We start from the raw sequence: 25,337 nt of genomic DNA on the forward strand, positions 1-25,337 counted from the left end.
CAGGCTTTGGAGATAAATAGAACTGGGATAGAACCTACCCTTTGTTGGTCACTTGTTGTGTCACCTAGAACAAGTTATCTTCTTGCATACTCATTATGATGATACATAAATGGAAGAAACATGGGTAGGTGATAAATAGATGGATATATAGATGATAGATTACATTATGCTTAATATATACTGTCTAACATATATATATATATATTTATATATATATTCACCATATATGTATACACACGCATCCATGTATATTATACATTTAAAAAAAAATTTTTAGAGATAGGGTCTTGCCCAGTTACCCAGGCTGGGGTGTAGTGATGCAATTATAACTACAGTGCACTGCAGCCTGGAGCTCCTGAGCCCAATTGACCTTCCCACCACAGCCTTGCATCTGAACTACAGGAATGCACCACCCTGCCTGGCTAATTTTTAAATTACTTTTAGAGATGGATTCTTGTTATGTTGCCCAGGCTGGTCTTCAACGTCTGGCCTCAAGGAATTCTTTTGCCTCCGTCTCCCAAATTACTGTGATTATAGGCATGAGCCACTATACCTGGCCCATCTATTATATATTTAAATAAGAATTGTGCATATGTATATATAAGTCAGGGTCCATGTTACAGACCACTCCTCTCTCAAAAAAAGTCATGTATTTCAAATAAACTTCCCTATTGTGAATAGATGAATGTACCATAAGAAAAAATTACCATGAGTTTAATTTGTATTTCTTCCAGAAATGCTGGCATTTTTTTTAATGGCAAAAATAAAAGCACTGGCACTTGGGAATACAAATGTGGAAGACATCTTGGGTAATTTTTTGGTAAGCAAATGTCTATTCTGCCAGTGTCAATATGAAAATAGTTCCCCAAGTGTCATTGCAGAAGGCAACAATGAGTCCAGAGGTAATTGCCACAGCCATTGCCTTAGGCTGCTCAGCGGCAGGGGCAGATGGACTGTGGGTTCTGACGACAGGAGAATGAGTGGTGATAAATACGAATTAAGTATGCAGACGTTTACCAAACACACATCATAATCTGTGCTAGACAATTATAACCCAAACCAGACAATGTCTTTGAGTTGATTTAGACCTTTTCTCCACCTGCCTTGTTTAATAATAGGGTTGCTTCAAATTCTTTACAACATATAATGTTACTCTGTAAAGCAGCATCACATACACATTTTGATTTGTTTGATACTCACAGAAGATCTGTTAAAACAACATTTAGTCTTCATCGGAACATAATGGACACAATGAATGAAAGAGAAAATATAGAAAAAGATGATGATAAAGAATGTGATATCTATTATGAGCCTACTAGGGCATATTCTAGGTGTCTTATGATCATTAGTTCATTACGATTCTTTTTGTTTTTATTTAATTTATAATTCCCTCAGGTAGAATTATTTTCCCATTTGTTTTTCACAAATGAAAAAAAAAAAAAGCTCAGAGAGTTTAGACACTTTTTTTCCACATATAGAAAGATAGTCTAAGGTCATGCTGGGTTTTGAATTTGCCCTTCAATGGCTTCAAAATTAACAAATAAGTAATAAATCAAACAGGTCTGACTTCAAGTTTGTGCTCTTGCCATAACATAATTTGTGTTTGCCATACGATAGCCCCACATGTCCAGTCTCCAAACAAATGGCCATCTCTAAAATGAATCTCCTCATGAACCTTACCATACTTTGCTTCAGGTCTCTGCTCTTCCCCACCTGCAGGTTCTGGGGCAATGTGACATTGTAAAGCAAGGGAAATTTTTGAGAGATCACTTTAAGTATTTCTTTGTTATTACTATTATCAGTAGTAGAAGTATACAACTGACCTGTCCTCTTGTTCTTACATTTCTGAAGAAGAATAAAATGCTTCACTTGTTTTAAACTCTGGTCCATCGACTAAATTCCTGGTATGATGACTTTAGTAAATTTCTATGCTAAACAAGCATGTTTCCTTCTGAACACCATCCAGTGAAATTAATACCTACTCTTTCCAAAAAGTCTGGGCCAGTCACTCACACCTGTAATCCCAGCACTTTGGGAGGCAAAGGCAGCAGATCACCTGAGATCAGGAGTTGCAGACCAGCCTGGCCAACACGGTAAAACCCTGTCTCTGTCAAAAATACAAAAATTAGCTAGATATGGTGACACACGCCTGTAATCCCAGCTACTTGGTAGGCTGAGGCAGGAGAATCGCTTGAACCATGCAGGCGGAGGTTGCAGTGAGCCAAAATCGTGCCCTGCACTCCAGCCTGGGTGACAAAACAATAATCCATGTCAAAAAAAAAAAAAAAGATGTTATAACATATTTATTAAATGCTATAATTTCAACAATGTAAATACGTACATGGTAAGTATTGCTTGTATTGAAGCAATTTGTTGACTCTAGTTCAATTGGCTTGGGAGTTGATTTTTGATGAAATCCGTAAGAACAAAAATACATATCGATTTGTGTTTGTACTCTGCATCTCTACTCCAAAGACACCTTTCAATGCTTGTTCACAAACTGCTGTCAGCATCTGTCTTCACAGATAAAATCAAGAAAAGAAAATGACAATAGAATGCAACTGTTGTATCTCTGGGGAAGTTCCATTTTAATTTCCTTTAACTTTCTCTACTTAATTTGACAGTTGGAATTTTGTCTCATTTGGTCCCCAGAATTCAGCAGTACACATAGCTCAGTGAGTGAGCTTAATTTTATTACAGATATTATCCAAATGCTTTTTAATCATCCAAGATCATGATGAGCACCAGACAGGCAATGTTATTTAACAAAGACACTTAACAGGGAATTAAATGGAGATGGTACTGATTAATAAAGTTTTTGGAGCTCCCTGCTGCAGACTCACTCTGTCTGCAACTATTTTTAAGATGAGACTGCCATGGCTTAAATCCTGAGATTCAGACCTTCTTTGATTGTATATTAAAATCACATTGATTGCCGGGCGCGGTGGCTCAAGCCTGTAATCCCAGCACTTTGGGAGGCCGAGGCGGGTGGATCACGAGGTCAAGAGATCGAGACCATCCTGGTCAACATGGTGAAACCCCGTCTCTAGTAAAAATACAAAAAATCAGCTGGGCATGGTGGCGTGTGCCTGTAATCCCAGCTACTCAGGAGGCTGAGGCAGGAGAATTGCCTGAACCCAGGAGGCGGAGGTTGCGGTGAGCCGAGATCGCGCCACTGCACTCCAGCCTGGGTAACAAGAGCGAAGCTCCGTCTCAAAAAAAAAAAAAAAAAAAAAATCACATTGATTATAACTTTTTAATCACAATATGTGTGATAATTATCATAGGATCTGAGATTGCTTTCAATTTGGTGTTAATTCCACATGAAGGAAATGGTGATAAACAATACTGGGGTAGAAATTTCTAAGCAATTTGCAAATAATTCTTAATTTCAGGCTTATTTTGTATATAAGAGGCCAAACTGAAAAACGTTTTAACATCAGTCTGTTCAAATATTCACATACAAACATGTCATAAGGCCACCTTGAACATAGCAGTTTCTTTGTTGCCAGTGGACAACATTTGTGTTTGAAAACCATTTGCCTACATTTCAATACTTATTGATATCTGTTAAAATGTAACTGGAATACATACGTAAATATGTTAGAAAACAATTTAAAAGTGAAAACTGTGCTCCTTAGAGGCATAAATAAGTCCAAAAATAAGGGAAGCATCAGATTTCTGAATATTATCTGTTACATGTAGTTTACCCCTTAGTGAATACTCAAATTAATCAAATTAAACGTCAAAGAAAGAGTAGCACACATTTTTATTAAAGTAATATATGTTCAAATTATTTTACACGACAAAACATGTCTTTATTTATGCTTTGCCTGTGAGTAAAAGGGGAAAAAATACTAATCTCATGGCTTCATAACTTAGTCTTTTGAGGAAGAAAGTGAACTTTAGTAGAAAGAGAAAAAGAACAGGCAGGCAGAGCTTATGCCTGTATGGCAATGTAGATAAAGAACTTTAAGGCCACCACCGGTGGCTCATGCCTGTAATCCTAGCACTTTGGGAGGCCGAGGAGGGTAGATCACAAGGTCAAGCTTTCGAGACCAGCCTGGCCAAGATGGTGAAACCCCTCTCCACTAAAACACACACAAAAAAATTAGCTAGAGTTGGAGGCCCATGCCTGTAGTCCCAGCTACTGGGAAGGCTGAGCCAGAGAAATGGCCTGAACCCAGGAAGCAGAGGTTGCAGTGAGCCAAGTTCGCACCACTGTACTCCAGCCTAGGCGGGCAACAGAGGGAGACCCATCTCAAAAAAAAAAAAGAAAAGAAAAGAAAAAAATCTTTACATAAAATCAACATTTCTACAGCCATCAATTCAGTTCATAGCAATTATATATAGGGGTGGAGTAAAATAAACAAATAGAAAGTTTCACCTATCTTCCCCTTATGAGGACATCAGTTTAACCACTATCTAACCAAAAAGCACTTTCATAAGAAACAAAAATCAGGTGAGACACACAGTACCTGATTTTAATCTCACATCGCTGAAACAGGCAGTGTAGAGGCTAGGAAAAAGTCTTCAATCACTGTTGTCACCCCTTCTTCATATCCCCTGGCAAGGTTTGCTTGGCAGGGAGCATCTGTGCATTTGTGAGAGGAGGAGTGTAGCAATTGTGAAACTTTGCATTTAACTCAATGCTGTCCTGTCACAGCAGAAAGCAAAACCTGGCTGAATTCAGCTAATGCCTCTCAATGAAAGAAAGATTTAAACCAGCCCTAAATATTCCCTTTGTGGGGAGGCATCCCCTGAGTTCCACCCTGTTTTGCTGAACTCCCCAAAAGTTCCAAGAGAGGGGACTTGCTCCTCTCAGCGGTCAGAATTTGAGTTCCAGCAAGCTTTGCCATCGTGAGCTAAAGTACTCTGGGCCTCTAAGTAAGTTTAAAGGGAAGCCTAGTACACAGGAACCACAATACCTAGGTGACTCCTAGTGCTGAACTGGGCTGGGAGACAGTGGACTTGGGGAGCACACTACCTACTGAGACACCCGCCAGGGAAGCAAAAGGAGTGCTTGTGGCATCCCTCTCTAGAATGTCCATCTTGTGGCTCCAAAAAAGACCCTTTCCGTTTGGGCAAAGGAGAGGGAAGAATGGGGGGGAATTTGTTTTGCATCTTGAATACCAGCTTCACCACAGCAGGATAGGCCACTGGACAGAGTCATGAGGCCTCTCTTTCTAGGCCATAGCTCCTGGATGACATTTCTAGTAGAAACAACCTGGGCCAGAGGAAACCTGCTGACTTGAAGGAAATAACCTCATATTGGCATGACCGATCCACTTGCTAATTAAAAATCCCTTGAGTCCTGAATAACCAGTAGCAATAGCCAGGTAATACCCTGTGGGTCTTGGGTGAGACTCAGACTTGATGGTTTCAGGTGAGACTCAGCACATTCCCAACTGTGGTGGCTGTAGTGAGAAACTCCTTCTGCTTGAGAAAAGTAGAGAGAAAAGTAAAGGGGACATCCTCGTGCATCTTAGGTACCAGCTTAGCCATAGTGGGAGTGGGGTAAAGAAATAAGTGAGCTCCCTAGGCTCCTGATTCAGGCTTTGACTCTTGGATTGCATTTCTGGACCTACCCTGAACCAGGGGGAGCCCAGTTCCCTGAAGGGTGAGCCTAGTGCCCAGACCAGGCAGCATTCACTGCAAGCTGACTCAAGAGCCCCTGGGCTGGAAGTGGACATTGGCAGTTGCAGGAAAGCACTCTTGCCAGGGAGCACTGCCTGTGATAGTGGTAGCCGTGAGGTAAGGCTCTTCTGCCTGTGAAAATGGAAGGGAAGAATGGGAAGGACTGTGTCTTGTGTACACTAAACACCAGGTAAACTTCTAAGGTTTTTGACTTTAGACTCTGGCTCTTGGATGTCAACTGTAGACCCACCCATATCCTAGGAGATTCACTACACTAAAGAGAAGGCAACAAACCTGGATGGTTTCACTACCAGCTGATTGTAGAACTCCAGTGCCTTGAGTGAATGTATGCATTAACAAGGGAGAGTGGTTACAGTGGAACCCGGGTGAGACCTGCTGCTGTACTGGCTTGAGATCTGATCCAGGGCAGTTCCAGTGGTGGTGCTCACAGGGATGCGTGTGTCACATCACCCCCAGCTCCAGGTGGCTCAGAATAGAGAAATACTCTGTTTGTTTGGGAGAAAGAAAGGGACAAGAACAAGAGTTCCTGCCTGATAATCCAGAGAATTCCTATAGATCTTATTCAAGACCACTAAGGTGGTTTCTCTATGAGTCTAAAAGCAGTACAGTGTTAGTGTGCATGGAATGCGTCCTAATGCAGATATGGCTTAGATCGTGACACTGAAGTACTTTTGAACACCTGGAAAGCGTTCCAAAGAAGGATGAATACAAACAAACTCAGACTGTGAGGACCACAATAAATACCTAACTCTTTAATGCCCAGACACAGACAAACATCCACAAGTACCAAGGCCATCCAGGAAAACATGACCTCACTAAATGAACTAAATAAGCTGCCAGGGCCGAATCCTGAATAAATAGAGATGTGTCACTTTTCTGAGAAATCATTCAAAATAGCTGTGGAGGAATCTCAAAGAAATTCAAGATAACATACAGAATGAATTCGGAATCCTATCAGATAAATATAGGATTTATTTATCTAATTTCTGCTTGAAATTAGATTTCAAGCAGAAATTCTGAAAATGGCAAATGCAATTGGAATACTGAAGAATTTATTACAGTCTTTTTTTTTTTTTTTTTTTTTTCTTTAGACGGAGTCTTGCTCTGTCATTCAGGCTGGAGTGCAATTGCACCATCTCGGCTCACTGCAACCTCTGCCTCCCGGGTTCAAATGATTCTCCAGCCTCAGCCCCCCTGAGTAGCTGGGATTATAGGTTGGCACCACCGCACTCAGCTAAATTTTTTATATTTTTGGTAGAGATGGGGTTTCACCATGTTGGCCAGGTTGGTCTCAAATGCCTGACCTCAAGTGATCCACCCGCCTCAGCCTCCCCAAATTTTGGGATTACAGCCGTGAGCCACCCTGCCAGGCCTAGAGTCTTTCAGTAGCAGAACTGATGAAGCAAAAGGAAGAATTAGTGAGCTTAAAGACAGGCTATTTGACAATACATGGAGGAGACAAAAGAATACAAAAGAATGACACACACATGCAGGATCTGGAAAACAGCCTCTAAAGAATAAATATAAGTAATTGGCTTTTAAGAGGAGGTAGAGAAAGGTATAGGGATGGAATGTTTATGAAAAGGGATAATATCAGAGATCTTCCCAAACTTAAAGAAAAATATCAATATCCAAGTACAAAAAGATTATAGAACATGAAGCAGATTTAACCCCAAGAAGACTACCTGAAAGACTTTGACAATCAAACTCCCAAAGGTCAAGGATTAAGAAAGGATTCTAAGAACAGCAAGACAAACAAATGGCATACAATGGAGCTATGATATGCACGGCAGCATGCTTTTCAACGGTAACCATACAGACCAGGAGAGAGGGCATGCCATTTTTAAATATGGAAGGAAAAAACTTTTACCCTTGAATAGTGTATCTGCCAAAACATCCTTTAGAACAGAAAGGAGAAATAAATACTTTTGCAGAAAATCAAAGGATGAGGAATTTCATTTTCCTTTAATCTTTCAGACATAAACCCAACAAAGACTAAACTTAATCTGCACTATTAATACCACATTTATCCTATGAAAAATGCTGAGGTGAGCACTTCAACCAGAAAGAAAAACAGATTAATGAGCAATAAGAAATCATCTGGGCCAGCTGTGGTGACTCATGCCTGTAATCCCAACACATTGAAAGGCTGAGGCAGGTGAATCACCTGAGTCAGGAATTAGAGACCAGACCGGCCAACATGGTGAAACCCCATCTCTACCAAAAATACAAAAAAAAAATTTAGCCAAGCATGGTGGCCCACACCTGTAGTTCCAGCTACTCAGGAGCCTGGGACAGGAGAGTGAATCCCTTGAACCTAGGAAGTAGAGGTTCAATGAGCCAAGATCACACCATTGTACTCCAACCTGGGCAACAAAGCAATACTCCATTGCAAAAAAAAAAAAAAAAATTATCTGAATTTGCAAAACTCACTGGTAATAGTAATTACATAAAAAAGGCCAGCATATTATAACACTCTAACTGAAGTTTGTAACCTACCCTTATCCTAAGTAGAAAGACCAAGTGACTGATCAAATGAAAATAATAACCACAACAACTTTTTAAGACATAGTAAAATAAGATACAAATATAAACAATAAAAACATTAAAAAGGAGGTAGATAAAGTTAAGGTGCACAGTTTTATTAATTTTTTTTTTGCTGGTTTGTTTGTTTATGCAAACAGTGTTAAGTTGTTATTAGGTTAAAATGGACGATAAAACAGGATTTCCAAACCTCATGGGAACCGCAAACTAAAAGACATGCAGCAGATATAACAAAAAATGAAAAGAAAGAAATGAAATCATAGCACCACAGAAAATAAACTTTAATAAAAGGAAGACAAGAAGGAACAAAAGAAGAAAGAGAAGAACTCAAAACAATGAGAACACAAATAATAAATGGCAGGAGTAAGTACTTAGTTATCAACAATAGCATTGAATGTAAATGGATTCAACTCTCCAGTCAAAAGATGTAGAGTGACTGAATGAATTAACAACAACAACAAAAAGACCCAACCCAATAAGGTGTTGTCTGCAAGAAACACACTTCACCTATGAAGGCATAGGTTGAAAATAAAGGAATGAAAAAATAGTTTCATCCCAATAGAGCACCAAAAAAGCAGGAGCAGCCATAGTTACATCAGACAAAATAGTTTTCAAGACAAAAACTAAAAAACAAGACAAAATAACTATATAATGAGAAAGTGGTCAATTCAGCAAAAGGATACAAGAATTAAATGTATATGTAACCAACACAAGAGTGCCCAGATATATAAAGCAAATATTATTAGAGCTAGAGGGAGAGAGAGGCCCCAACACAGTAATAACTAGAGATTTCAACACCTCACTCTCAGCATTGAACAGATCTTTCAGACAGAAAACCAACAAAGAAAGATTAGACTTAATCTGCACTATGAACCTAATGAATCTAACGGATATTTTTAAAACATGTTCTTCAGCAGCTGCAGAATACACATTCTTTTCCTAAGTATATGGATCATTCTCAAGGATTAATCATGCATTAGGTATCTTACATCATTTAAAAAATTTGAAAGAATGCCAAGCATCTTCTCAGACCACAATGGATTAAAATTAGAAATGAGCAACAAAAGGAAGTTGGAAACTATATGAACACGTGGAAATTAAACAATATGCTCCTGAACGACCAGTGGGTAAATGAAGAAATTAGCAAGGAAATTGAAAAATTTTCTGAAACAAATGATAATGGAAATACAACATACCAAAACTTATGAGATACAGTAAAACCAGTACTAAGAGAAATTTTATTGATATAAATGCTACAAAAAATTGAAAAACAAACTGCAAATAAAGAACGTAATGATACATCTTAACTAGAAAAGCAAGAGCAAACCAAACTCCAAATGTATAGAAGACAAAAATTAATAAAGATCAGAGCAGAAATAAATAAAATTAATCTTATTTATTAATTAAATTAACTATATGAATACCAAAGATTAATGAAACAGAAAGTTTATCTTTTGCAAAGAAAAATACAGTTAACTATTAACTTTAGCCAAATTTATGAAAAAAACAACAAGGGAGAGAATGCTCAAATACATAAAATCAGAGATGAAAGGAGAGATAATACAAATAACATTGCAGAAATTCAGAGGATCATTAGTGGCTACTATGATCAACTATACGCCAATATATTGGACAACCCAGAATAAACAAATAAATTGCTAGAAAAAAACAAATCTCAAGTTTAAACAATGAAGAAATCTAAAACCTGAACAGACTAATAACAAGTAATGAGATAGGAGCTTTAATAAAAATCTGTCAGCAAAGAAAAACCCAAGACCTAATTCCTTCACTGCTGAATTTGATGTAACTTTTAAAGAAAAAAATAATTCTTATCCTACACAAACTATTTTGAAAATTAGAGGAGGAAATACTTCCAAATTCATTCTACAAGGCCTATATTATTACCCTGATTCCAAAACCAGACAAAGACATAGCAGAAAAAGAAAACTACAGGACAATAAAACTGATAAATATTGATGCAAAAATCATCAACAAAAATAAAAACAAAATAAATTCAAAAATACATTATGAAGATCGTTCATTGTGACAAGGTGGGATTTATCCTTGGGATGCAAGGATTATTCAACATATGCAAATCAATCAATGTGATACATCCTATCAACAAAGAACAAAAACACATGTTCATTTCCACTGATGCATAAAATGGATTTGATAAAATTTAACATTCTTCATGGTAAAAACTCTAAAAAATCTGGGAATAGAAGAACCATATCTCAACCTAATAAAAGCTGTATGTGACAGAATCATAGCTGGTGTCATACTGAATAGGGAAAAAATGAAAGCCTTTTCTCTAACACTGGGACAATGACAAAGATGCCCACTGTCACCACTGTTATCCAACATAATGCTGGGAATTCCAGGTAGAGCAATCAGAAAACAGAAAGTAACAAAGGGCATTCAAGTTGTAAAGGAATAAGTCAAACTATCTTTGTTTGCAGATGATATGATCTTACATTTGGGAAAAACTATAAACTCCTCCAAAAAGCTATTAGAACTAATAACAAATTTAATAAAGTTGCAGGATCCAAAATCAGCATACAAAATCAGTAGCATTTCTATATGTCAACAGTGATCTGAAAAAGAAATCAAGAATGTAATCCCACTTTCAATAGCTACAAATAAAATAAAATACATGGGAATTAAGATAACCAAAGAAGTGAGAGATTTTTAAAAGATTATAAAACATTCATGAAATAAATTGAAGAAGACACACACACACACACACACACAGACACACACACACAAGATATCCATGTTTATGCACTGAAAAAATAAATATTGTTAAAGTGTTTATACTACCCAAAGCAATCTATAGATTCAATGCAATTCCTAACAAAATACCAATGACATTCTTCACAGAAATAAAAGAAAACAATTCTAAAATTTATATAAAACCACCAAAGATCCAGAATAGCCAAAGCTCTCGTAAGCAAAAGGAGCTGAACTGGAGGAATCACATTACCTGACTTCAAATTATATTAAAGAGCTATATTAATCAAAACAGCATGGTACTGCCATAAAAAACAGACATATAGGTGAATGGAAGAAGACAGACCACTCAAAAACAAATTCACACACCTACGATGAACTCACTTTTGACAAACATGCTGAGAACATACACTGGGGAAAGGATAGTCTTCAATAAATGGTGTTAGGGAAATTGGATATCCATATGCAGAAAAATAAAACTAGACCACTATCTCTTGCCATATACAAGAATCAAGTCAAATACTTAAACCTAAAACCTAAAACTATGTAACTACTAAAAGAAAATGTTTGGGAATCTTTTCAGGACATTGGACTGGGCAAAGATATTCTGAGTAATACCCAACAAGTAGAGGAGACCAAAGCAAAACTGAATAGTGAGATTACCTCAAGTTAAAAAGCCTCCGCACCGCAAAGGAAACAGTTAACCAACTGAAGAGACAACCCACAGAATGGGAACAAATATTTGCAAACTACCCCTATGACAAGGAATTAATTCAGAGTGAATAAACAGCTAAAACAATTTTGTAGGATAAAAGCTAATAATTTGATTTTAAATGGGCAAAACATCTCAACACACATTTCTCAAAAGAACACATATTAATGACAAACAGGTATATAAAAAGATGCTCAGCATCACTGATCATCAGAGAAATGCAAATCAAAATCACAATGAGATATCATTGCAACCCAGTTAAAATGACATGCGTCCAAAATCAGGCAATAGCAAAGGTTGGCAAGGATGTGGAGAAAAGTGAACCGTCATACACTGTTGTTGGGAATTTAAATTAGAATATTCACTATGGAGAACAGTTTAGAGGTTTATCAGAAAATGAAAAATAGACCTAACATACAATCCAGCAATCCCACTTCTTGGTATACACCCAAAAGAACGAAAATCAGTGTATTGTAGAGAGATATCTGCACTTCTATGTTTATTGCAGCACTATTTACAATAGCTGGAATTTGAAAGCAACCTTAATGGATAAAGAAATTGTGGTACATATGTACAATGGAATACTATTCAGCCATAAAAATGAATGAGATCCTGTCATTTGCAACAACATGGGTGGAACTGGAAGTCATATTAAGTGAAATAAGCCAGGTACCAAATGACAAACTTCACATATTCTCACTTATTTGTGGAAGCTAAAAATTAAAGTAATTGAACTCATGGAGCAGAGAGTGGAAGGATGGTTACCAGGGACTGGGAAGAGTAGTAGAGGAGGAAGGCTGGGGAGAAGTAGGGATGGTAAATGGGTACAAGAAATAGAAGATGTGAGTAAAACACAGCATTTGCTAGCACGACAGTGTCACTATAGTAAAAAATAATTAAACTATACATTTTAAAATAACCAAAAGAGTGTAATTGGATTGTTTATAATACAAAGGAAAAGCATTTAAGTTGAGGGTATCTCATTCTCCAAAATATAATTATTACTCATTGCATGCTCACATCAATATATATCATGTAACCCATAAATACACATACATACATACACATATATATATACATACATACACACACATATATATATATATATATGCCTACTGTGTATCCACAAAAATTAAAAATCAAAACAAATTTTAAAAATTCTCAGTGGTCCTCTCATCTGTCAGTATCAAGCTTGAAAGGGTGAGGAGCAAAGCAGTGGTCAATGTGTTGTCTCATTCCTTGTACACCAAACTAAATAAGGAGTTTCACAATAAAACAAACGAACAAACAAAAACTACCAAAATAAATGATACTACTGTATTGGAGTAAACAGAAAATTGAAATTATGCCCCAAATTATTTTTTTTGAATTATAGTGTTTTAAAAGTCTCATATGTAAACCTTCCTTAGTGTTTATCCCCTATACTAAGATTCTCTAGACATTTTAGCTTTTCCTCTTATAATGTATAAACTACATGAAGGTTGGGACTGGAACCATTATTCATGTCATCTTAAATCAGAGAAAAGCAGGAGATTAATCTTTGTTGTTACATATTTTGTTGTTGCTATTGGTGTTTTTATTATTTTTTCCCTTCTAACTACAAACTGGAATATAATCAGTGCCAGTGTGGATGAAAGAGCAACGAGAAAAAGATTCAGATAATTTCACCAACCAGAAATAATATCTGCTAATATTTTTGTTTATTATTTTCAGATAAATATTTCTCCACAATCATTTGTAATTTCAAAGCCCTAATTTCACAAATACTTTTCCCAAAACTCACATTTTTGACAATCTTCCTCTTTCATATTATCATACCATTATTTCTAAACTACATCTTTTAAACATATTTAAATACACAAGTTATCTTGAATCTTTCAAACATTATCTATTTTAACAATTTCATTGCTTATGCTTTCTCACTGTTTTATTAACCATTTAAAACTGTCTAGCACCTGACATTACTCTACTGTAATGGTTCTAGTATTACAACCAAGAGTACTATGCTACTAATCAGATAAATATATCCTTTAGTCCTCATCTGATTTTCCTCACAGAAACATTCAATATCATTGAAAGTTTCTTCCTGAATACACTGTCCTTGGTGTTATCAGTGTGTCTGTATTTACTTCAATGCTCTTGATGCCCCAGCACCTCTGCTAGTTTATCTTCTACTAGGCTGTTAAAGGCTGACTTGTCAGGCTTGATTCTAGTTTCTATTCCTTTTATAGCCTATAGGCATTACCCAAGGCAATCTTATCCATGTCATTACCTTCAAATACCGTGTACACGGGACACACAAACATACCAGTCACCCAGATAACTTCATGAAGTTCCAAATCCATGCATATATCTTACTAACTCTGTAGATTTATATTAAATATCTGAAAATGATTGAAAAACCAGGTTTTTGTTTCAAAATGTAAGGAGCTTATTCATCTTCACTTCCTCTTTACAAAAAGATAAAGCTGCACAAACCCCAAACCAATATTTTTCTTGGAACAATGAGAAAAGAAGTTTCTGGACAAACTGCCACCCTGAAATCTGGAATGTCAGGGAAATCCAGACAGTCACAGTGGAGGCCGATTGATCTGGAGCAGAAGCTGCTACAGCTATAGAATAGCAGGTAGCTGATTCAATACTTCAGCGGTAATTTTGGCAGGACTATTCTGTATTGATGGTGAACCTATCCTGTATAATCTTATAATTGTCCATTGGTTAAAGATTTTTCAAAACCCAGAGAACTTTACAGTGCGATGGGTAAAAATTAATGTAAACAGTATTTTAAAAGTCAGAGGATTCCATGATGAAATGCAAAATGTGACAAAACAATCTAATGATATTACCCATGTGTAATGGAATCTCAATAAAGAAGTGGTGACTTGAGTAACTTTGGAAGTGAGTACAGTCTGTAAGACTAAGGGTAAAAAAAAGAAAGAAAAAGAAAAATATACATAGCTACTGTACCTTAGTTGATAAAGTCATTTGCTACAAAATGATACCACTGCATATGTATACTGAAATGGAAGAATCAAGTAAATGGATGGGGGATGGATGGAGGGAGCCAGTTGTCTCACGGTTGGAGGTGGAGGTAAGCAAGGGACAGAGGCTAGAAAGACATATCTTTAAATGGATTCATGTCAGAAATGCCAGTGTGGACACATTTTGCTTAATTGAGATGAAGATGCTTATATGTAAAAATATGTACAGCTATGTGTATATCCATGAGTTGTGATACACACATATATATGTTTGTTCTGTCAGCGGAGGGGAGGTGGTATCTGGAAGCAATGATTCCTCAGTAATAACAAACATACCTAGTTCTCAAATCTTGGCTTCTGGTATCATTCTCCAATGAAAAAAATAAAGGATCTATAAGTAAATAACTGATTCTAGGACTAGGAAAAGAAATACATTTTTTTAAAAAAAAATGCAAAACAAAAATGCCTATTTTGATCTATATATGTACAAGTAGAAGAGGAGTAACCATCCACTATTTAAATATAGACTATAAATAATGACTTTCTTCCAAAGTATGCAGTATAGAAAGGAAAAAAAGCAAGGTATGTTACAGTACTTAACAAAAGTTTTCTCCACCAGGTGAGAAAGATCAACATGTAGTATATACCCTTCATATGATGTGATGAAGACTTCAGTCTGTGATCTATTACCAGAAATTGATAACACAGGCTAATCATGAGAACGTCAGACAAATCCTTCTCTACATTTCTGATATGTGCTCTTTAAAACTGTCAGGATCATAAAAAACAAGGTAAATTTGAGAACCCCTTATAGCCAAGAGGAGGCTGAGACATGGCAACTGAATGTGATATCGTGTCCAGGATTATGTTGTGTAACAGAAAAATTTTAAAAATGCCCTGGAGTTGAGTTAATGATAATCTAAGTTGTCAATAATAGTAGAAACTGGATGCGGGGTGTGGTTGAACTCTCTATGCTATCTTTGCTATTCTTCTGTAAACCTAAAACCGTTCTAAAATAAAAGGTATATTTTAAAAGTTACTGAAATTTTTATGGATGTATCAGATTTATTTTCTGTTAAGCTTAGAATTGACTATTGTCATAATCACTTCCCCAAATCTCATTAAGTCTATTACATTATTAGGAAATACTGCACTATATATCTGTGACCTTATTTTTAAAATTAGCAAGAAGTTAAAATATGTCAATATGCCAATAAATATTAATTTGCAAACAGGTTTAATTACCTTATAATATGTATATACCACAATTTACATAGCCAGTCTTTTGCTGTTGGGAATTTAGAAACATTTTCTCAAATAGTCATAATTATAAATTAAAATAACATACTTATGATTATGAATATTTTTTGTGTACATCTGACTTCCCTGTAATATATCTCAAAAATATAATAACTAATTCATAGTGTGCAAAGTTTATACTTATGATTCATGTTTTCTAACTGCCACTAGTTATTTACAAACTTTAGTTTCCCAAACTTCCAATGAAATTCCAATCATTTTTGCATTAAAAGAGTAAACATAACTCTGTTATTTATATAATTATTAATGAGGTTAGAAACATTTTAAATAGATTTATTAAACATTTGCATTTCTTTTATGAATTAATTGCTTATATCATATGCCCAGTCTTCTTCCTTTTCCTATTACTTCTTAAGAGTTTTTTTATAACATAACTCTTCATTTTTAATAAATATACTCTTTAAAAACCTGTTCTTATGACACCAGTTTTACTTCTAGGCTGGCATGATTGGGAAAAACAGGCTTTTTACATAATTCAGACAAACATATGAGGACTAATTTTGTATTTGATGGGTGATCACAGTAACTTAGGCATAGTTTACTGCTCTTGTTATTTTGTTGCTTTCATGAGTCACTTACCTTTCAGAGAGGATTTCAACTATTTCATATCAGCTGTTCTAATACTTAGCCTTCAGCCATAACAATCAGATTCTTTACTCAGAGAAAATGTCATATATGCTGATTTGTCAGGATGAATTAAGAAATGCCAAACAAGGGTTGTGAAAGGCACAAACATGATAAATATTTTTACACTTGATCTTAGCCAAAAGGCCGAGAAGCAATGATAAATATTTTTAAAAATGATTTTACTTTTATTATGTGAATAATTTTTGTCAGAAAATATAAAATATTTAATTCTATTAAAATTGTTTCTAATTCACATTTTTATTTTTGAAGCTGGAAATAAATAGAGGAAAATAAGATCTAAACAAATGAACCTACCGCTAAAGCACAAAAAGCAGGATTCTACTGACATATTCCCAAAAAACATATTTTGGGGGTAAAAAATAGGGGAAAGAATTGGTAAATTACAAATTATTAGCAGTAAAGAAAATTCAAATATGATGCAAAACTGTGAGTCAAGTTTTGCAAATATTTCTTCCAGGACATGTCTACCATTTTGGAATTAAGTTATTCTCACTTAAAATGCAGTTATGATACTCCTCTGATGAATGAGAATCTTAAAGTTTTATAAAGCAAAAAAGTAGAATGGTCATTAGTCAGTAGTGATCTTATGAATGTTTTCATTGTTGTTTAATGCTCATTAAATAAATCAATAAAGACAACAACATCTAAATAATTACGTAGACGCTTACAAATCTTGGATTAGTAATAAGGAATACTGCAAATCACTGTCTTTTACTTGACAAAAACGTCACTGTTCCCCAAGATGCTTATAAATGTGCTTTGCTCTGTTGGAGATAATATGCATCGCACAAACACATTTTCTACGTTCTTGTTCTTAATTGAAATTCTCAATGTCTTTTTGTTTTAAAGAGTTAGAAATCCTAATATTACATTATGGTATAATAACAAGTAACTCATTATTCTTACATAACACAATTCTAATTTGTTAAAATATAGGAGTAAAATCAAATACATATAATTTTTTAAAAAGATAGCATAATATTAGGAATATCATTAAATATTCTTATAAAACTAAGTATTTTGAAGGCATTAGTAGGAAATAAACTATAATTCAGAACGAGAAAATAATTCTACTGATTCTTGGCATAGCTAAAAGATAAAGTGTGTAACACTGGGCTAGTTTTTCCACTTTTAGAAAGGGAATAATAACTTGCATTTTCAAAATAATTACTTGAAAATGGCTTTATATATTATCAAAACTGAAAAGCAAAATGTGATATATTAATTTAGGGCATATATCTAATAGATCAAACGTCTTTTGTGTAATTTCTATAGCACTGTATTTTTTAAGTGTATATGATAAATTTAGCTAAAAGGAGATGCTTGGTATATTTATAAATCCAAAAATTAATTACATTTAATATTCTCTGGCAAGCACTGTGACCATTTACTCAGTAAAATACAGCACCCACATGAAATCTTAAGCCATCACATTATTTAAAGCCATGATATTCAAACCACTGTTTCAAGTTATTGTAAAGGCTTACACAGACCACTACGTTTCAGGTGAGATTCTGCTCTTTAATGTTATCCAGTCATAAATGGCTGGTCCTTTTTGACTCTAAGTCACATGAGATCTACGTCCTCATTTGTTTGCTGTATTTTTTTCTTATCATTTTAGTCTTGACATGTCTTTCAGGAGAGTGACTATAAACTCTAGCCCTGCCCTGATAGGACTGCAGGGGATTCAGTCTTCGGCATTTACAATGAGCCTTATACTGTACAGGATACTTCTTTATCCTGGACAACGGCCTAATGGTTAAGTGTCTGACCTGGTAACCAGTGTTCTTTGCACAGGAAACTTGTTTATAAAGGCAGATACTCTTGAGCATCAAGTCTGACCTATATCTAGTTCATTCCTACCAAAATAGCTACTATGTCAATGAACTATGACCAGAAAAGAAAAATAAATAAAAGAAATAACAATAAATTGAAAAGAGAATTTCTGAACCAAGGAAGCCTGGGAGGGTAACATTACTGGAGGGAGCAGGACTTCTAACAGACATGTCACTAACACAGATAAAAACCATCATAACCCCAAAATCTCATACTTAAGTAAAGGTGAAGATAATGGAAATTCATTACAGCTAGAGTTGCAGTTAAACCCTTTCACCAAATAAATGGTACCCACATATACTATGGGAAATGTACAGAGAAAGCAGTTTCCATGAGTTTTGCTCACACTTTGATCTACTTAATCAACAAATGGAATTGATCTTTTATGTTGGCATAGTAATGAGATCATAGCTATAAAAACCCTCAGCAGAGAGAAGGAATTTTTGGATGTAAGCATCAACTTTAACTACACATGAATAACTTCAGCTCTGAAACTCTATCATACTGCACATGTTAAACAGAAACACAACCATATCCTCCTTAATGCAACATGAAATTACTTATAAAAGGTAAAATACTTGATGTGGATGAACTTTCACATGCAGAGATTACTGAAGTATTGAAGCAATGTGATATGTTAGCAAAAACATCAAAATTTTTGCACCAGGTATTTCTTTTGTCTTCTTATTCTTTTTGGATGTGTTCCTTTAGGATGATAGTATTATAATAATTGAAAAGATTAATTATTATCTTTGCACCTGAACCTATTTTATTTGACATTACTGTGACAACTGAGAGCAAATTGTATTGACAGGTCCTTCTTAAACACAATTATGCAAAAAAGTACCATCCAAAATCAATTAATGTTGTATATCATATTGAATTTTTTGGAAATTCAGAGCTCAGAAAAATGTGAATCCAAGATACTCAGAGCATAAAGGTAGTGATAGTCATTGGTGATGTTTTCTTGTATGCTCATATTGACGGTGAAAAGGAGTGGAGTATTTAGTGCTGCGGAAGTATTAATCACAACTTTGTATGTGTGTGTGTGTGTGTGTGATTAGTAATTGAATTCAGGTATTTCATCCAACATTTACAGTGATACATAGATATTAATTCATTCATCCTTGTTTCTGATTGTTACAGGACAATCAAACTGAGGAATATCTGACTATGAATACTGGGATATAATAAATTGTTTGAAACATGTTAATAGTTAGATACAGCACGTAGATTTTGAAAAATTTATGTGGCCACTCTTAAGACCAAACTGATATGCCAAAATAACTAAACAATATTTTTTGTTAGTAAAATACACGCAAAACACCCCACCCCTCAAAAAAATCAATGGAAGAAACATGACATGAAAGAGAAAGTAGTATCAATCTGAAAGACCAAATTCAAATGCTTATTATGGGTTGTATGCATGTGTGCATTAATTAATTCAGGAATGTAAAAGCCTAAACTCTATTCTTGGGTATAAAATCCCTCATTAGTAAGTGCCAGCAACTTTTCTCATATTCCAATTCTTGCTATTTTTGTAACTTCATGGTGACTTGTTTCTATTGATATTTTTAATAATTAAAATTATATCATTTACTCTAATCCTATGAATCTAATCTGCATCCTAAACTTCATCTGTTTTTACACAATTGGAAAGTTATGTATTTCTACCAAAGCTAGGATTAGCAAGACAGAGTTTTCTATTTTGTACTTTAATACTCTCAATGGAAATTTGGGAGAATAAGATTGATTTTTGTTTAACTGTTTGGGTTTTCTCTTTCAGTACTCCCTGTAAGTATAGCATTATCATAAGATGTAATATATATATATATAATGTATTTATGTATATATAGCATTTATGTGTATATATATTACATTATTATAAGATTTAATATATATATATTATATATGTATTTATGTATATATAATATTATTTATGTGAATATATATTGCATACATGTATTTATGTACATATAGCATTATTATAAGATGTAATATATATATACATATATATATTTAATTCTATTTCTATTGTCTTTAGTTTAGCTTATATCTCTGCCTCCAGTCTCTTTAAAGTTTCTACTCATATCTTTTAAGTAATGAGAGTCAGTTTCCTTAAACCCTTTCTTCAAAATGACAACCTTATGCCTAACGGCACCTGAGATCAGGAGTTCGAGACCAGCCTGACCAACATGGCAAAACCTCATCTCTACTAAAAATGCAAAATTATCTGGGTGTGGTTTTGGGTACCTGTAAACCCAGCTACTCCAGAGGCTGAGACAGAAGAATCGCTTGAACACGGGAAGCATAGGTTGCAGTGAGCTGAGATCGCTCCATTGCACTCCATCTTGGGCAACCAGAGCAATGCTGTCCTAAAAAAAAAAGAATACACACTTTTTGACATGGTAGGCCACTGTGCCCAGCCCATTTTTTATTTTTAATTTTTGTAGGTAAATAGTAGTTGTTTATGTTTATTAATTATATGGGGTATGTTGACACAGGCAAACATGTAATAACCACATCGGAGTAAAAACGGCATTTCTCACCTTAATAATTTATACTTTGTGTTTAAAAAAATCCAGTTATACACTTTTAATTATTTTAAAATGCACAATTAAATTACTTTGGACTATACACACTCTATTGTGCTAGGAAATTTATTTATTAAAAATAAAATTTATTCTTTCTCAAAGAGTCTTTGTCCAGTCCAATTTCTGGAGTTTTTCAAAAGTTTTTGTTTAGTTGTTTCATAGTTTGAGGTCTTACATTTAAGTCTTTAATCCATTTTGATTTGACCCTTGTATATAGTGAGAGATAGTGGTCTAGTTTCATTCTTCAGTATAGAAATATCCAGTTTTCCCCAGCACCATTTGCTGAAGAAGAGACTCTCCTTTTTTGTTCTTGGCACCTATGTTGAAAATGAGTTCAAAATGGATGTATGGATTTATTTCTTAGTTCTCTATTCTGTTCCACTGGTCTACATGTCTGTTTTTAATGACAATACCATGCATTTTTGGTTACTATAGCTCTGTAATATAATTTTAGGTCAGGTAATGTGATTCTTCCAGTTTTGTTCAATTTGCTTAGAATAGTTTTAGCTATTCTCGGCCATTTGTGATTCCATATAAATTTTAGGATAGTTTTTTTCTATTTCTGTGAAGACTGTTAGTGGTATTTTGATAGGGATTGCATTGAATCTGTAAATGGGTTTAGGTACTATGTACATCTTAACAATATCGATTCTTCTAATCCATGATCATGGAATATCTTCAATATTTTTGTGTGTCTTCTTCAATTTCTTGCGTCAATAGTTTATAGTTTTCATTGTAGAGATGCTTCATTTCTTTGCTTAAGTTAAATTCCAGCATTTTGTTTTATTTGTAGCTATCATAATGAGATTATTTTCTTGATTTCTCTTTCGGATTGTTCACTGGCAACATATAAATATGTTACTGATATTAGTATGATGACTTGTATCCTGCAACTTTACTGAATTTGTGTGTCAGTTCTAAATATTTTGTGGTGAAGTATTTAGTTTTTTTTTTTTTCAAATATAATATCATTTACAAACAAAAATAATTTGACTTATTCCTTTCCAATTTGGATGTCTTTTCTTTCTTTCTCTTTTCTGATTGCTGTAGCTAGGACTCCCATCACTATGTTGAATAACCATGGCAAAAGTTGGCATTCTTGCTGTGTTCCAGATATTAGAGAAAAGACTTTCAATTCTTCCCCATTCAACATGATAATAGCTTTGGGTCTGTCATATATGGTTTTTATTATGTTGATTTTTTTCTATAATTAGTTTTTTTTTTAGAAATTTTACCATAAATAGATATTGAATTTTATCAAAAAATTTTTTTCAGTAGCAATTGAACTAATCATATGGCTTTTGTGCTTCATTCTGTTGATACTGTATCACATTGACTGATTTGCTTATCTTGAATGATTCTTGCAATCCTGAGATAAATGCCATTGGTCATAATTAATAATCTTTCTAATGTGTGGCTGAATTTTGTTTGCTAGTATTTTTATGAGAATTTTTGCATCAATATTCATCAGATATATTGACCTGCAGTTTTCCTTTTTTTATGTGTTTTTGTCTTGTTTTGATAACAGGTTTAACTGGTTTCACAGAATGAGTTTTTATTTATTATTTAGTGTTTATTATTCAAAACAGTTTGAGTAGGATTGGTGATAGTTCTACATTAAATATTTGATTGAATGCAGCAGTGAAGCCACCAGATCCTGGGCTTTTCTTTGCTGGAAGACTTTTTATGACCATTTCAGTCTTGTTACTGATCTGTTCAGGTGTTGGATGTCCTTATAGTTTAATCTTGCTCGGTTGTATGTGTATAGAAATTTGTCCATTTCTCCTAGATTTTCCAATTTATTGGCATATAGTTCCTCATAGTAGTCACTAATGGTCCTTTGAATTTCTGCAGTATCAGTTTATGGTCTCCTTTTAATCTCTTATTTTATTTATTTGATCTTCTCTCTCTCTCTTTTTTTTCTAAGAACTCTTCTTCTTTTGTCTAAAGGCCTCTGATGAATTTTTCAGTATGTGACTTGCATTATTTAGCTCTAGAATTTCTGCTTGATTTATTTTAGTTATCTCAGTCTTTTTGCTAAATGTGTCTGATAAAATTCTTTTTTTTTTTTTTTCTTTTTGAGACAGAGTCTTGCTTTGTCATCACACACCAGGCTGGAGTGCAGTGGCATGATCTTAGCTCACTGCCACCTCTTCCTCCTGGGTTCAAGCAATTCTCCTGTCTCAGCCTCCTGAGTAGATGGGACTACAGGTGTGTGCCACCACTCCCAGTTAATTTTTGTAATTTAGTAGAGACAGGGTTTCACCATGTTGGCCAGAATGGTCTCAATCTCTTGGCTTCGTGATCTGCCTACCTTGGCCTCCCACAGTGCTGGAATTACAGGCATGATCCACCTTGCCCAGCCAGAATTCTTAATTTATCCTCTGTATTATCTTGAATTTCTTTGAAGTTCCTCAAAACAACTCCTTTAAATTTTTTAAGAGGTCACATATCTCTTTCTCCAGGGTTTATCTCCGATACCTTATTTAATTCATCTGGTGATGTCATGTTTTCCTGGGTGATCTTGATACTTGCAGATGTTTGTCTGTCTGGGCATTGAAGAGTTGAGTATATATTAATATTAAAGTCTTCATAGTCTGGACTTGTTTGTGCCTGCCCACTTTGGGAGGGTTTTGCAGGTATTCAAGAGGACTTGGGTGTTGTGATATAAGCTGTATCTGCTTTGGGGGTGCCCCAAGCTGAGTAATACTGTGGCTCTTGAAGAATCACACAGATGTATTGCTTTGATTGTCTTGGACAAGATCTGAAAGAATTCTCTGGATTACCAGGCAAAGACTCTTGTTCTCTGCCCTTACTTTTCCCAAACAAACAGAGTTGTTCTCTGTGTTCTGACCCACGTGGACACTGAGCTGGAGTGACACAAGCACCTGTGTGGCCACCACCATTGAAACTGCCCAGAGTCAGACCTGAAGCCAGCATAGCACAAGGTCTCACCCCAGACTCACTGTAACAGCTATGGGGGTAGCACTTATGTTCACTCAGGTGCCTGGGGTTCTACAATCAGCTGATAGTGAAGCCACCCATCCTTGTGTTCTTGTTTTCAGGGCAGCAAGTTCCCCCAGGCTCCAAGTGGGTCCAGAGGTGCCGTTCAGGAGCCAGGAACTGAAGTCAAAAAACTTAGAAGTCTATTTTGTGTTCTGTTGTACTAAAACTGAACTGGAACTTAAACCAAAAGATGCAATCCTCCCACTCTTCTCTCCCCTTTCCACTGGCAGAGGATCTTCACCCAATGGCCACAGGCCCATCAGGAGTCATGCCAGGTTACCACCGACATTCACTTAAAGCCCAAGGACTCTTCAGTGAGCTTGTCATCAACGCTGTCTGGCCTGAAACTCATCTTTCATGGCAGTGGGGTCCCCTCTGGCCCAGGGCAGGTCCAGAAATGCTGCTCAAGACCCAAGGTCTGAAATTGGAGACTCCAAGAGCCTACTTGGTGCTCTAATACCCTGTGGCCAAGCTAGTACCTAAAGTGCAAGACAAAGCCTCTTTTACTTTTTGCCCTGCTTTTTTCAAGCAGAAGAAATCTCTCCCTTAGCCACTACAGCTGAGAATGTGCCGAGTATCAACTGAAGCCAGCAAGTCTCAGAGTCTCATCAAAGTCCCACACAACGATGAGTTCGTGTCCTTTGTAGGGACATGGATGAACCTGGAAACCATCATTCTCAGCAAACTGACACAAGAGCAGAAGATCAAACACCACATGTCCTCACTCATAGGTGGGTGTTGAACAATGAGAACACACGGACACAGCGAGGGGAGCACTACACGCTGGGGTCTGTTGGGGGGAAATAGGGGAGGGACAGGGGGGGGTGGGGAGTTGGGGAGAGATAGCATGGGGAGAAATGCCAGATACAGGTGATGGGGAGGAAGGCAGCAAATCACACTGCCATGTGTGTACCTATGCAACAATCTTGCATGTTTTTCACATTACCCCAAAACCTAAAATGCAACAAAATAAAAAAATTAAAAAAAATACAAAATCAAAAGCAAGCAAACAAACAAAAAGTCCCACACAATACTATCTGGGTTACTTCTTGTTATTCAGGGCCCATGAAATTGTCAGTTAGCAGGTGATAAATCCTACCAGGATTTATCTCTTCTAGAAATTGGGCTCTCTTCTTGCCTAGAGTGTGTCTAGAAATGTCATCCATGAGCTAGGGCCTGTAACGAGAGCCTCATGACTCTGACCCATGCCTTGTTCTACTGTACCTGAGATGGTATTCAAGATGAAGACAAAGTTATCCACACTCTTCTCTCTCTTCTCCTCAAGCAGAAGGAAGAGATCTGTTTTGT

Source organism: Sapajus apella, unplaced genomic scaffold (assembly GCF_009761245.1).
Source record: "Sapajus apella isolate SASKATOON/1434 unplaced genomic scaffold, GSC_monkey_1.0 scaffold120, whole genome shotgun sequence".
NCBI lineage: Eukaryota > Metazoa > Chordata > Mammalia > Primates > Cebidae > Sapajus > Sapajus apella.